Source organism: Juglans microcarpa x Juglans regia, chromosome 4D, assembly GCF_004785595.1.
Source record: "Juglans microcarpa x Juglans regia isolate MS1-56 chromosome 4D, Jm3101_v1.0, whole genome shotgun sequence".
Lineage (NCBI taxonomy): Eukaryota > Viridiplantae > Streptophyta > Magnoliopsida > Fagales > Juglandaceae > Juglans > Juglans microcarpa x Juglans regia.
In genome coordinates this window covers 25,301,408-25,313,765 of record NC_054600.1, presented here as the reverse complement: position 1 = coordinate 25,313,765, position 12,358 = coordinate 25,301,408, and the positions used below count along the sequence as shown (strand labels likewise).

Genomic DNA, 12,358 nt, shown 5'->3' with positions numbered 1-12,358 from the left:
AAGGTAGTTTATCGAAGAGTGTTGGTGGCAGACATTTTTACTTCTAGTTGATGACACTTACTTGTGGGATGCTGGTTTATCTGTGAGACACCTATTGGGAGGTGGGAATTCTTCGTTTTTTATTTGTTCTATTCCATGCCTTTGAGACGGGGCGGTAAGACGGTAAGATAGGCTTCGTTAGGTCCCCTTAAATAAGTGGAGTTTGAGGTAAGATCGTTTTACGAAGTTTTATATCCTCCTGGTAGTTATCCTTTCTTTGGAAACATATATGGCAAAACAAGGCTCCCTTGAGAGTGCTTTTTTTTGGATTGACTATTCTTGGAAAGATTCTCACATTCTATACTCTTAAGGAAGAGGCACATGACAGTGATTGATTGGTCCTGCACGTATGAGTTGGTTTGTTGCTGATATTAATTGTTGCTCTCAAATAATTGGTTGGTTAGTTTCATGTATTAAAGCAACATGCATTTACATAGCAGTTAGTTAGTCAGATTTATGTTCAGTTAGCATTTTATTTTTAATTTGTTCGTACAGTTATAAATACCAATATTTTATTTGATTTATAAAGGGGATAAATGAGAATGGATGTGTAATATTTTCTTCAAGTGTAATATATTCAATAAGTGTAATATGATATGTAAAGGGGTTAATATTTTCTTCAACTGTAAAGGGGATAAACTAAATATTGTCACGCAAGGTTTATTGTCTTGAAGTATACTAAAAAGGGGTAAACCAGATATGTAATATGATATGTAAAGTGTAATATAATATTTTCTTAAAGGTGGTCTGTTTCTATATAGCCAACTCACATGCATGCATGGCCCCAAACAAATATTTGATATTGTAAAACTAAACAACTAATTGATATTGTCACGCAGGGTTGAAAGTGTTTGTGTAAATAGGTTTGGATTGAAAATTTTAAAAAACCAACGCATTCAGAATTTAGACTTGTGGGTTTTAGAACATGAGGAGTTGATCATTTTATTAATATAGATGAATAATCTATCTAATTACAACATGCACCATAATTGCATTAAACAGTGAGAGATAAAATATGTTTGTAGTTTAAAAAACTAAATAAAGAGAGAACAATTTATATTGATTAAAATAAGTAATGAAAGTTAAAAAAGAGGGTCACCTTTTTTAATATTTTGGGTAAGCTGTAATTATTATAGTCATAGACAATATTATAGCATACAGTTACAGTCCGAACAATCTATAGCAAATTTAAAATTAACTCATTACAACTATAGTCCGAACCAACCAAAACTATTACAATAGGTACAATCCAATACAATAGATACAACCAAAACTTTGATAGAACGAAAGGGATACAAAACAACAGATGATCTTATTTCTATCGATCCCAGGTGACCAGACAAGGCATCTACTTATGAACTTTGAATCCATGTTTCTCTTCTACCAGGCTTTAGAGCTTGATGAAATATGTAGAAAGAGACAAAACTGAAGTGCAGACAACCAAAACAGAGGAAGTGGAACAAAAGCAACGAACCAGAGAAAATATAAAAAATATTTCAGTTCAAGTAAAGATCCTAGCCCCAAATAAACAAAAACCAGAAATGTGTGCATTGCTTACAAAACAAGATACCAATGCACCTCTAGGACTTTAAGGCTTCAAACCTCCAAATAGAGTGTTTTTTTTGCATGTTACTAGGAAATAGTTCACAAGTCATAAAGAAAAAACCTAAGTACATGTTTGTGCACATACTGATATAGAAGTCAAACATCTAATAAATCAAAATATCAGCCAATTCAATACTTGATGTATTTGTTCTCATTGATAATCGGGGGGATCAAGGCTCAACAACAGAAAAACACAGTGGGAAAACACCCTGGTATATTATATTTTGAGCACTTTCTCTATGAGAAAATTGTGAAAAGATTTCTAAACAAAAAAAACCCACTAGAAAACACCCTGGATGATTTTGTTGTTACTTTTTCAGAATATAATGATAGCCAATTAATAATTATTCTCTCCATCAAAAAATGCCAATGGAAACCCAAAATTAAACAATAAGCATCTAAGAAGAGTCACAAATGGAGATACATCAACACATCATTTTTCTCTAATTAGAAGACAAAGATAGGGCGAGTCAACATTAACTGCATATTTTCTATTATTTTTGGGATCCAAAGCAATAGTTCAAGATATATATGAAGTATGTGGAAAATGATCGATATTTAGCTCATTAAGGTAATTGGGAAATGCATGCAGTTTATAAGCTATTATATCTCAATAAGGTATAGTGCAACTAGCACAAAAGTACTAGAAGCCCACATCTCGTGTAATGAACACACTTTAGTACCACATTGGTTATTAACCAAATCAATGTATAATAATTAAACCAAATCAATGTATAAAAGCAATAAAATTATCCAAATCAGTGTATAACAACAACAAAATTAAACCAAGTCAGTGTATATAACCAAATCGGTGTATAAGAGAGACAAAACTAAACCAAATCAGTGTATAACAACAAAAAAAAATTACCCAAATCAGTGTATAACAACAATAAAATTAAACCAAATCAGTCTATAAGAGCAACAAAATTCTACCAAATCAGTGTATAACAGCAAAACAATTTAACCAAATCTGTGTTAGCACGGAAACCTTATAGCACTTGGTGAGAGAGAGAGAGAGAGAGAGAGGCTCAAAGGGGGTTCATGGTAGGAAGTTTACTCCTTCCGATATTTAGGACAATATATTCTCCTATGAGACTTCTATACCCAACGAGAGTGGGTCTCAAGAAAAGTCACCGATAGTGCAATTTTTTTTTCAAACATTTTTTAAACCTATAAATATTTAAAAAAATAAAAATTTTATTAAAAAACACTTTCTTAACCATTAAATTAAAAAAAAATCAATAGATTTTATCATTTTCCATTCTCTTACCTCTTATGAAACTGATGGCAAAAAATATGGCATTGAAAAGTAGGGATGAACATTGACTTAGTCAAAATTCAAATTTGAATGAGCCGGATTTGGATATTCAACTTTGGATTTCTATTTTTTTAGCTTCATATTTAACTCATTTAAAAATAATTCTTTGTGGGCTTTCATGGAGTATAGAGTGAGTCATGTTTTTTATAAAGGAAATATTGTGGCTAATTTTCTTGCCAAGCAGGGAGCTTAGGGTTTAAATCTGGATTGGTCTGATGATAGTGATATGTTGCCCAGAAAATTAAGAGGTCTTCTTTGTATAGACATAATTGGTCTTCTTTATTTGCAAATCTCATAGTGTTATTCCTGGTAAGATGTTTTGGTTTATTTGCTTTGTTACTCTTAATTGCACGTGCCTTTTTCTTGCAGGTTTTTATCTATTTTTGTCTTGTGTTTGTTCTCTCTTTTGTCTAGATTTGGTGTTTGTATTTACCCTGAAATCATTAGTATTTTGTATTTTGGTTGAGTGTTTTAGATTTTTTATGCTTGCGTTTTGGTCTTTTATGATTATTTGTATCTCTTAGGTACCTGGTTGTAATCATGAATTTCCTCCGTCACAAGTGAGGACATTTAATAAAATTGGGATACCGTCATCTTATTAAAAAAAATCAATTTTTTGAAAAAATTAAAAATTAAAACTAAATCATTCATTGTTAATTTACTTTTATACTAATATCTAATTTATTTTTATACTAGACATATACTATAGTGTCTAATTACATGTTATTATACTTTAGTAAATTGATATTCTATGTTATTAACTTATTACACTAGATTTATTAGTTATTTTTATATCAGTGTCTAATTTATTTCTATATAAGACTTATACTATAATGTCTAATTACATGTTATGATACTAATGTCTAACTTATTTTTAACTCAATTATATATTAGAATTTATTGTGTCTAATTACATATTATTATACTTTAGTTTATGTATTATTAACTTATTATACTAGACTTATTTAAATACTAGTGTCTAACTTATTTCTATACTTGATTATAGTATGGTAGTAATATTATAATATTTATATATACTAAACTATCATTAGTTTATTTATATTATAATATAAGTATATTATTTTATAATAATTAGTTCATATTAATATATTATTAAAATTAACTGTATAAGTTCTAGTTATATAGCTATATAATTATAATACCATATATGATAAATACATAGATAAATATATATTTTTATAACATATATACAATATTAGACTTAGATTTAAAATCAAAATCGGACTTAGAGTCAGTTCAATAATACCTCCAACTCCTACTGAAAAATTAAAAAAGAAATCCGACTCTGATTCATTTTGTCTAAATCAAAATAGAATCGAATTTTCAGATTTTTCATTTTGTTCAAATAAAAAAAACTCGAGCAAAGCCCAGGGTGGGCCTGTTCATGAAGTTTATCAGATTTTGCTTTCTCCTCCTTGGGCGTCCATGGACCATGTCTGTATCTGTTGATTCTGTTCACTTTGGAAAGGGAAAATTCAGCAGCAAGTGCAAACGCAAAAGAAGTTGGTCAGATAGTTAACGTCTTTTATGGGTTCGTTGAAGGAGTTGGGAAGGCTCGTGAATGGGCTATCGTTAATCGCCAAGGAGTTCATGATAAGTTCCCAAGCGTTGGAAGCCGCCAATAATGGGGATCTCCAACAACTAATCAAGAAAGCCATTGTGTCAGCCACTGATCTCTCCGTCCTCACTAAGGGCAACGTCTGCCGCCTCTCGGACTCTAGCTCCTCCAACCCCGATTCCGTTGTTCACTTCTCAACTACCACTGCTAACGATTCCTCCTCGTCCTCGGAGGAGTCTGTAGCTTTTCAACAACGACAACAACACCCATCATCATCTAATGATGACGATGACACTCTTACTAATATAGCAGAAGCTGCTTCTTCTTCGTCCTCTACTTATGCGGCGGAGAATTTGGATACTCGAGAGGCGTTTGGATCGGTCAAAGAAGGTGAGCCCCAGGATTTGGAGGAGAAAGACAATGCTCAAGTGGTATTGAAGAGGAGGAAGCCGAGGGAGAGGCGAGTTCCTTCTACCCCGTTTTCCAGAGCGCTTGGGTCAGTGCTCTTTTCTGCATCTATTCGTTCCAATTTTATTGTAGCCTCCCTCGTGCTTTATGATATGACTTGCTATTCTATGATGGTTGTATTGTATATCAAGGTCAAATTTTGCTTATCAATTCCTGACTCAAAATTCTCCGACTTTTCTTTAAGGTTTGCTGGCCTTGGAGCGGGACGTGCATGGGGAACTGTTTAGGACTCTGCCAGGAGGCTTGTCTTTGGTTCGCCACGATCACAAGACAAACAATCTGCGGTCTCTCCATTCCTCTCTGAACAAAATGCACAACGTCTGGCCCTTGCACTTTGCAGAATGCGTGGAGCAGCGCTCAAAATAGGCCAGACGTTGAGTATACAGGATGAATCGCTTGTGCCTCCTCCGGTATTCTAGTTATTTTCCTTTGTGCAATTTAATTTGATTGCTCGGTATAGTCAAATGAAGAGGTTCATTTTTATAATGATAATTGTTCCAACTTCTCGCATACTCATGAGAATCAATTACATAGTGTCTGGATTTTTGAGCCGAGGTTGGTGTCAAAAACATCGAGATCCAATACATTTTCAAGCTTTCTGTATGTTCCATAAACTGTAATGCAATAAATTCTGTCGCATGGCTTTTAAATTTGCAGTGCTATGATAATATAATCTAAAGAGAGTTGCTGAAAACAGTGATCACAAACTGTCATCTTGTAAGATGAATGCCAGGTTCCGTGGCATTGTTTGTCTATAGTTGTAATTTAGTCTAGGCTATGGGGAATCTATGAAAATGGCGATTCTGATCTTTTCATTTTCTCTTTTGTTTTATTAACACTGTACCTACGCTTAGAGTATAGAATATTGAGAATTTTTTTTTTTTTTTTTTTTAAGTAATTAAGAGATTTTATTAAAGCAAGTAAATAGGCGTACGCCAAATACATAGGAAGTGTACAAGCTGAAAAACCTAAAAACAAGTTAGGAACTAGGAGCTGAGAGCTAAGAAAAGCTAAAAGAAAAACATTCATGTTATCCCCATTCAATACAAGAACTTTCGCCCAAAGACGGAGTTTGGAAGAAAACCACTCTGAATTCTACCAACAATCATTTTCTATCGTCAAAACACCACTCATTCCTTTCCCACAGGCAACCACATCAAGCATTGAGAAGCTTTTCTAATAGAAAAAGAATATTAAGAAATCTCATTTGAACGGATTAAGCTATATGTATGCTATATACATATATACGTGCTACAATATTTTTCACATATTTTGATTCAATGTAGATATTGGCTGCTCTGGATATTGTCCTTCAAGGTGCAGATGTGATACCAAGGAGCCAGATTAATCAAGTTTTAGATGCTGAATTGGGTCCTGACTGGACATCGAAGTTGACTAGCTTTGATTATGAACCAATAGCTGCTGCAAGCATAGGTCAGGTGATTAGACATTGCTACATTATTCGGTACAATCTGTTCCCTGAATGCTAGTCCCACCAAACCCCCACCCCTCCCCCTGAATCTGAAGCTCATCCTATATTTAATGTTATCCAATCATCTTTAAAAAAAAGTAAAAATAAGAGTAAAGATGGTAGATGATGGGTATCAGAAAATATGATATTTTTCAGATTTTGTTTTCTCTGTTAGCCTCACAGTTCTAGAACAATTATGGGTTTACCGAGCTGTCACAAAGGATGGAACGCAAGTGGCAATGAAAGCTCAGTACCCTGGTGTTGCAGATAGTATTGAAAGTGACATAGAGAATGTGAGACTTCTTTGAGATTATACAAACCTAGTCCCAGCAGGACTTTATCTCGACAGAGCTATGAAGGTAAGTACATTAAAAAATGCGTCATACATTGATATTTATCCGCATTGATTATTTTAGTCCTAGTATTGGTCAGTCTTCAACACCATATTTATCCGCATGCAATCTCCAAGATACCCAGCAGCTTATTGTTATTCACAAAGCCCAGTTATCTCAACTTTTCATGCCAACCTCCTTCTGTCTTTAAAGTCACCAATGAAATTCGTGGTGAATTATGGTTCTTTGATCCTCCAACAAACTCGTGCCACTCTTCTATACCAGTTGTCAGTACAGGTTTCAGTCTTTGCTCATATCACTCTCTTTTGCCACATGATTTGGACACTTAGGCCTTGTTTGGTTACACAGATGAGATGAGATAAGATGAAAGTTGAAAGTTGCATAAAATATTGTTAGAATATAAATTTTTAATATTGTTTTTGTTTTGAGATTTGAAAAAATTGAATTGTTTATTGTATTTTGTGTGGGAGTTTGGGAAAGTTGTAATGATTATATGAGATAGTTTGTGCAACCAAACGAGACCTTAGTTCTCTTTTGTATGATTAGGTATGGAGATTAATTCATGGAGGATGCTGGCTGAAGCTAAGAAAGATGTAGGGTTATATGTATTGAACTGTTTGAAATGCATGCTTAATTGCTTCTTGGAATTTTCATAGGTGGCAAGAGAAGAATTAGCTCGAGAATGTGACTATGAATTGGAGTCAGCAAATCAAAAGGGCTTCCGTAATATTCTTTCTGGCACCGAGGGGTTTTATGTTCCATTGGTTGTGGACAATCTTTATGGGAAAAAAATCTTAACTACAGAACTTGTTTCTGGTAATGGCACTACTGCCAATAATTTGCTTCAATTACGACGCATGTGCAATCCGAACCAAAGCTTTTTAAATGCCCTTAAGCTTCCAAACAGAGAAGTACAAGGGCAATTCTTTACAGTTAAGACAAAAACAAGGGCATTAGTCACATAGAGACCTGCTTATCTATTAAAATGCATAAAACATAATTTATGACTGCCAGAAAAGTCACCTTCTTGTTTCAAGTAGTTGCGATCATCAACTGCAATTGCCGTTTAGTCAGATTGGCTTTTATTATTAAAAGCATCAAAATATATGATTGCTTTAATTTAATGCCGCAATAAAATTTGTGGCAGCTGGTGTTTTTGGAGGCCCCTCATGTTGAGCCAATATTTGATTTAAAAATGCCATTAATATTTCCTGCTGTGGTTCACAGAGATAATGAACAACTCTCTTCCTGGTTTCTCCTTGTCTGCAATTAAAATAATATTCTCTTTTGGAGATTTCATATTGATATGATGCCAGCACTAATAATTTTATCATTTAATGGAGATGAAAAATTAAGCAAGAGAGAATCTGTTCTATGATTACTGGTGTTCGAATACATAGGATCAATTTTCTCCTGTTACAGGAATTCCAATTAATAAAGTGGCATTCCTAGACCAGGAAACTCGTAATTATATTGGCAAAAAGTTGCTGGAGCTCACATTGAAGGAGTTATTTGTATTCCGTTTCATGCAGGTATACTCTTTTCTTTGTGTATAATGAAGTTTTTTTAGTTTTATGTGTAGTCGTTCTTATTTTTTGTCTTGTATTCTGTCTGAGTTTCTTTAACTTTTTCCTGTACATGGTCCATTTTCTATTGCCCTAGGAGCGGCTCAGGCATTTGTTGTCAATGACTGGGGCTGTTCATACCGACAGTGGTTAATATGAGCGGCTTCCTGAAGCTCAGTCCCTTGCTTGTTGATTTACCAATATGCTAGAAAGGGCTTTTCTCGCTTGTTTAGTAAAGTCATGTTTTAATAGAAAATTTATACACACATCATTATAAAGTCAGTCATCTGAACTTGAAATTTTTTGGAGTTTTTGGATCAGATATTGTAATTAAGTTTTAGGACAAGCCTAGGAGAAAAATCCACTTGTGATGCACGGCATGTTTGATTGTCAAATTTGCTGCTGTAAAGTAACTAGTATGACTGATGATGATAATGCTCTGGAATAGAAATGCCCCTTATGATTCTTTCAATCCACTGATAATTGTGGGTGGTTGACATGCTGGAACATTGTAATTAGAGGTGTAGGCAGTGCTTCTTGGAGTAACAAAGCTAGACAAGATGTTTGGTTGAGAAAACCATTTAGTTGGGAAGGTGGGAAAGATATCACAGAGGCATGGAGGAAAGTATTTAGGAGGTTTTGCTTGACAAAAAGTGTCAAGACATCATCTAATGGGAAGTCAAAACTATATGCCTGAATGGGTCTGAAAATGTTGGGATAATCCAGTTCAACCAAATGTTGGTGGCTAGATAATTCTCATAAATGGGTGTCTACCCCGAATAAAATGAGAAAATGTTTTATATTTTGGGTGATATGGATTCTAAGCGTTTGGAGCCCTAGTCAAATCAGACCTGCTTAGAACAAGAATGGATTGTGCGTACTAGAAGCTTACAGTTTAGCGGAGTGCCCCAAGCGGTGATCTAGTCCAATTTATATTTTTTATAGTTTCTGACTCAGTCGCTTAGTAATAGCAAGAGTGAAAGCATCTGTTTTACTTGGCATGCATGGTTTTGTATGGTTGGTATGGTTGTTACTTCATGATTTCTCTGCTATTGTTTGTTGACACTTCTGCTCATTTTCCCCCTAACTATGGTGTATTTTTGTCTTCGATCAAGTGCAGACTGATCCTAATTGGAGTAATTTCTTGTTCGAGGAGGCAACAAAAGTAATCAATCTTATTGACTTTGGAGCCGCTCAGGATTACCCTAAAATTTTTGTTGATGACTACCTAAGAATGGTGAGTTTTTTTTTCTACATTTAGCTTATTGAGGTTAAAAGTTTTGGTTTTTTGGTTTCTCTCTCTGTCCCCTTTGAAATTTTGTGGTTCACATTTTTAACATTTTCCTCAATATATCTATAAATATGGCATAATAGAGGGAGTAGGGAAACATTAATAAGCATACTCGCGTGCTTCACTGCAAAGAAATCTGTTGAAGCTAATAGAGCACTGATCATTCTCTTTTCTCCCTTAAAATGACAAGGATGTCACTGTTCTTTTTGGTTGCATGTGTTCATATGAGGTGCCGAGGTGACTCACCTGCCCTATTTTCTGGAACACTTCCAAGTAGCAATAATATAGTGTTTTATTATATACTTACAAAGCAGAATTCTCACAAGTAGCTTGGACATGACTTATATGTAATGACAATATCTAATGGGCTGGACATGTATATAGTTCTCTATAATAATCTGTGTTTCTCTACCTCCATGACAGTGCCCTTTTCTAGAGCCCAAAGAAACTGTGAATATTCTAGGTTGGTTGTATGAGTTTAAAGTGAAAATTAATAAGATAGGTTCACACGCTATAATTATATTTGGCCTGCAGTCATGGCAATTGCAAAACTCCTCTAGTGCCTGAACTTGGCTCTGTGGATTTTGACATTAATTCAGAGTAGGGTGAATCAAGTTGACAGTGTATGATAGATAACTTCAGTTCTTGATTGACTATAATAGAATCCATGAAGTTTATGCTAGATACTTGGATTAATGAGGCTGATTTTGTATTTTAACTGTGAATCACAGCAATATACCTATTTTAGACCGAGATCCATGTTCCTGAATGCTTTTATGTATGTTTGATCAGGTGACTGCATGTGCAAATGGTGATAGAGATGCAGTCATTGAGATGTCAACAAGACTCGGGTTCCTCACAGGAAAGGAGTCTAAGAAATAATGTTGGATGCCCATGTTCAAGCTGGTTTTCTTGCGGAATTGCCTTTTTCGAAGCCAAGTGGGTACGACTTTCACTCCACCAATATTACCCAAAGTGTCTCAAACCTGGGGGCGACAATGCTGAGGCACAGGCTGACGCCCCCACGTGATGAAGTCTACAGTCTTCATCGGAAACTTTTGGGCGCTTTTTTGGGCTTGTTTTAAGCTTGGGGCTGTTGTACCATGCAGATTGCAGACAATTGATAGTTCAAGTTTATGAGCATCATCAATTTGGTGAAGGAGATAGGTGAGATCTTTTCAAGTGGCTCAAGTTCTTCCTAGGCTTATATATTCTTAATTCTTTCAAATTGAATTATCTTACATCTGTATAATAATTCTTGTATGCAATTATGCATCTCAGCAATCATAGAACATTTTTTTTGTTGTTCAAAAATGTAGAGAGAGAGAGAGAGAGAGAGGCACACCATGTGGATTCATTGTCCAGGCTTATGCAGTCTAAAAGTGACCATTCGTATTTAGTCTATTTTGCCAATGGGAACGCACAGATGAGGGATCCACCCGCATATCATAAAAATATACGGCTCATTATGAAAGCATTTCATGCGGATTCATTTGTTTCTTTTCACAAGGAATATTTCTTTCTTCATATTCTTTTTCTTCAAAAGCGATCTGTAATTCATTCAGGTCCTCAAGAAGCTCTGCTTGTTTCACGGGTTGCTCGTTTAGACTTTAGAGTCTTGTCTGGGACCTATGGAAGCAAGATTTAAAAAACTACAACTTTTTGAGAAAATCATTAGAGAGATTTTTATGGGTTTTTGGGGGAAGCATTAGATCCATTACAAATAACATTTTTTTTTTTAATTTTTTTATTGGGGTTTTAGACAGTACTTATAGAGTTCATTGAAATAAGTTTGAAAGAAAGATTTTCTAAGCATTTTTCCTAATGAAATTGTTTTGGCTTTTATCTGTTATAGAAAAAGAGATAAATTATGCTTTGATGAAAAATAGTTTCAAGTTTATTTTGGTGTAAAGATGTTTTCCAATTTTAATTTTCAAAATACTTTGTGTTGCCTAACATCAATCTCCCAACTTGGGTTTAAATTTAACTTAACAAAACACTGTTTATTTAGTACACAAGAAACAACTATTTTCACAATTTTTTTTCACAAGAATCACAATTATGTTTGAAATGAAATATGTAAAATAATCTCACTATTTTGGATACAGAGACATCTCATCTCATCTAATTTTAACTAATAATCTCACTACTATTTACAAACTATTTCATCTCATCACATTATCCAAACAGACCCTAAAAGGTATCATCATTTTATAAAAATGGCCTTCATTTAAAATATGATTTTTAAAGATAGTTTTGAAAATGATTGGTTGTTTATCAACAAAATGATTGTGTTCATTTTTGTGGTGTTGAGTGACGCTTGTCAATTTTTAGTTGATAATTGACTTGATGTTGTCTCGACTCTCTTCTAAGGTAAGTCCCAAGTTTGAAAGGTATAATAGAGTGAGTTATTAACTCTAGACTTTAATATATATATATATATATATATATATATATATATTTCAAGCAATTTATCTTTTTTTAAAATAATGATTTATTACGAAAGACTGACAACTAATCTGATGGTTTTTAAATTCTAATAAATTACAAATTTTAATTGAAATACTCAGCAATATATACACACACACACATATATATATATATATATATATATATATATATATATTCAAATGATTCTAAATGGCAGTTTAAATTTGTCTTGTATACAT

At 33.9% G+C, this 12,358-nt stretch overlaps 1 pseudogene; it reads left to right on the top strand.

Annotated features, from left to right (window-relative positions):
• Positions 1-4,308: 4,308 nt before the first annotated feature.
• Positions 4,309-10,891, top strand: LOC121260240 (annotated as a pseudogene).
• Positions 10,892-12,358: the final 1,467 nt, after the last annotated feature.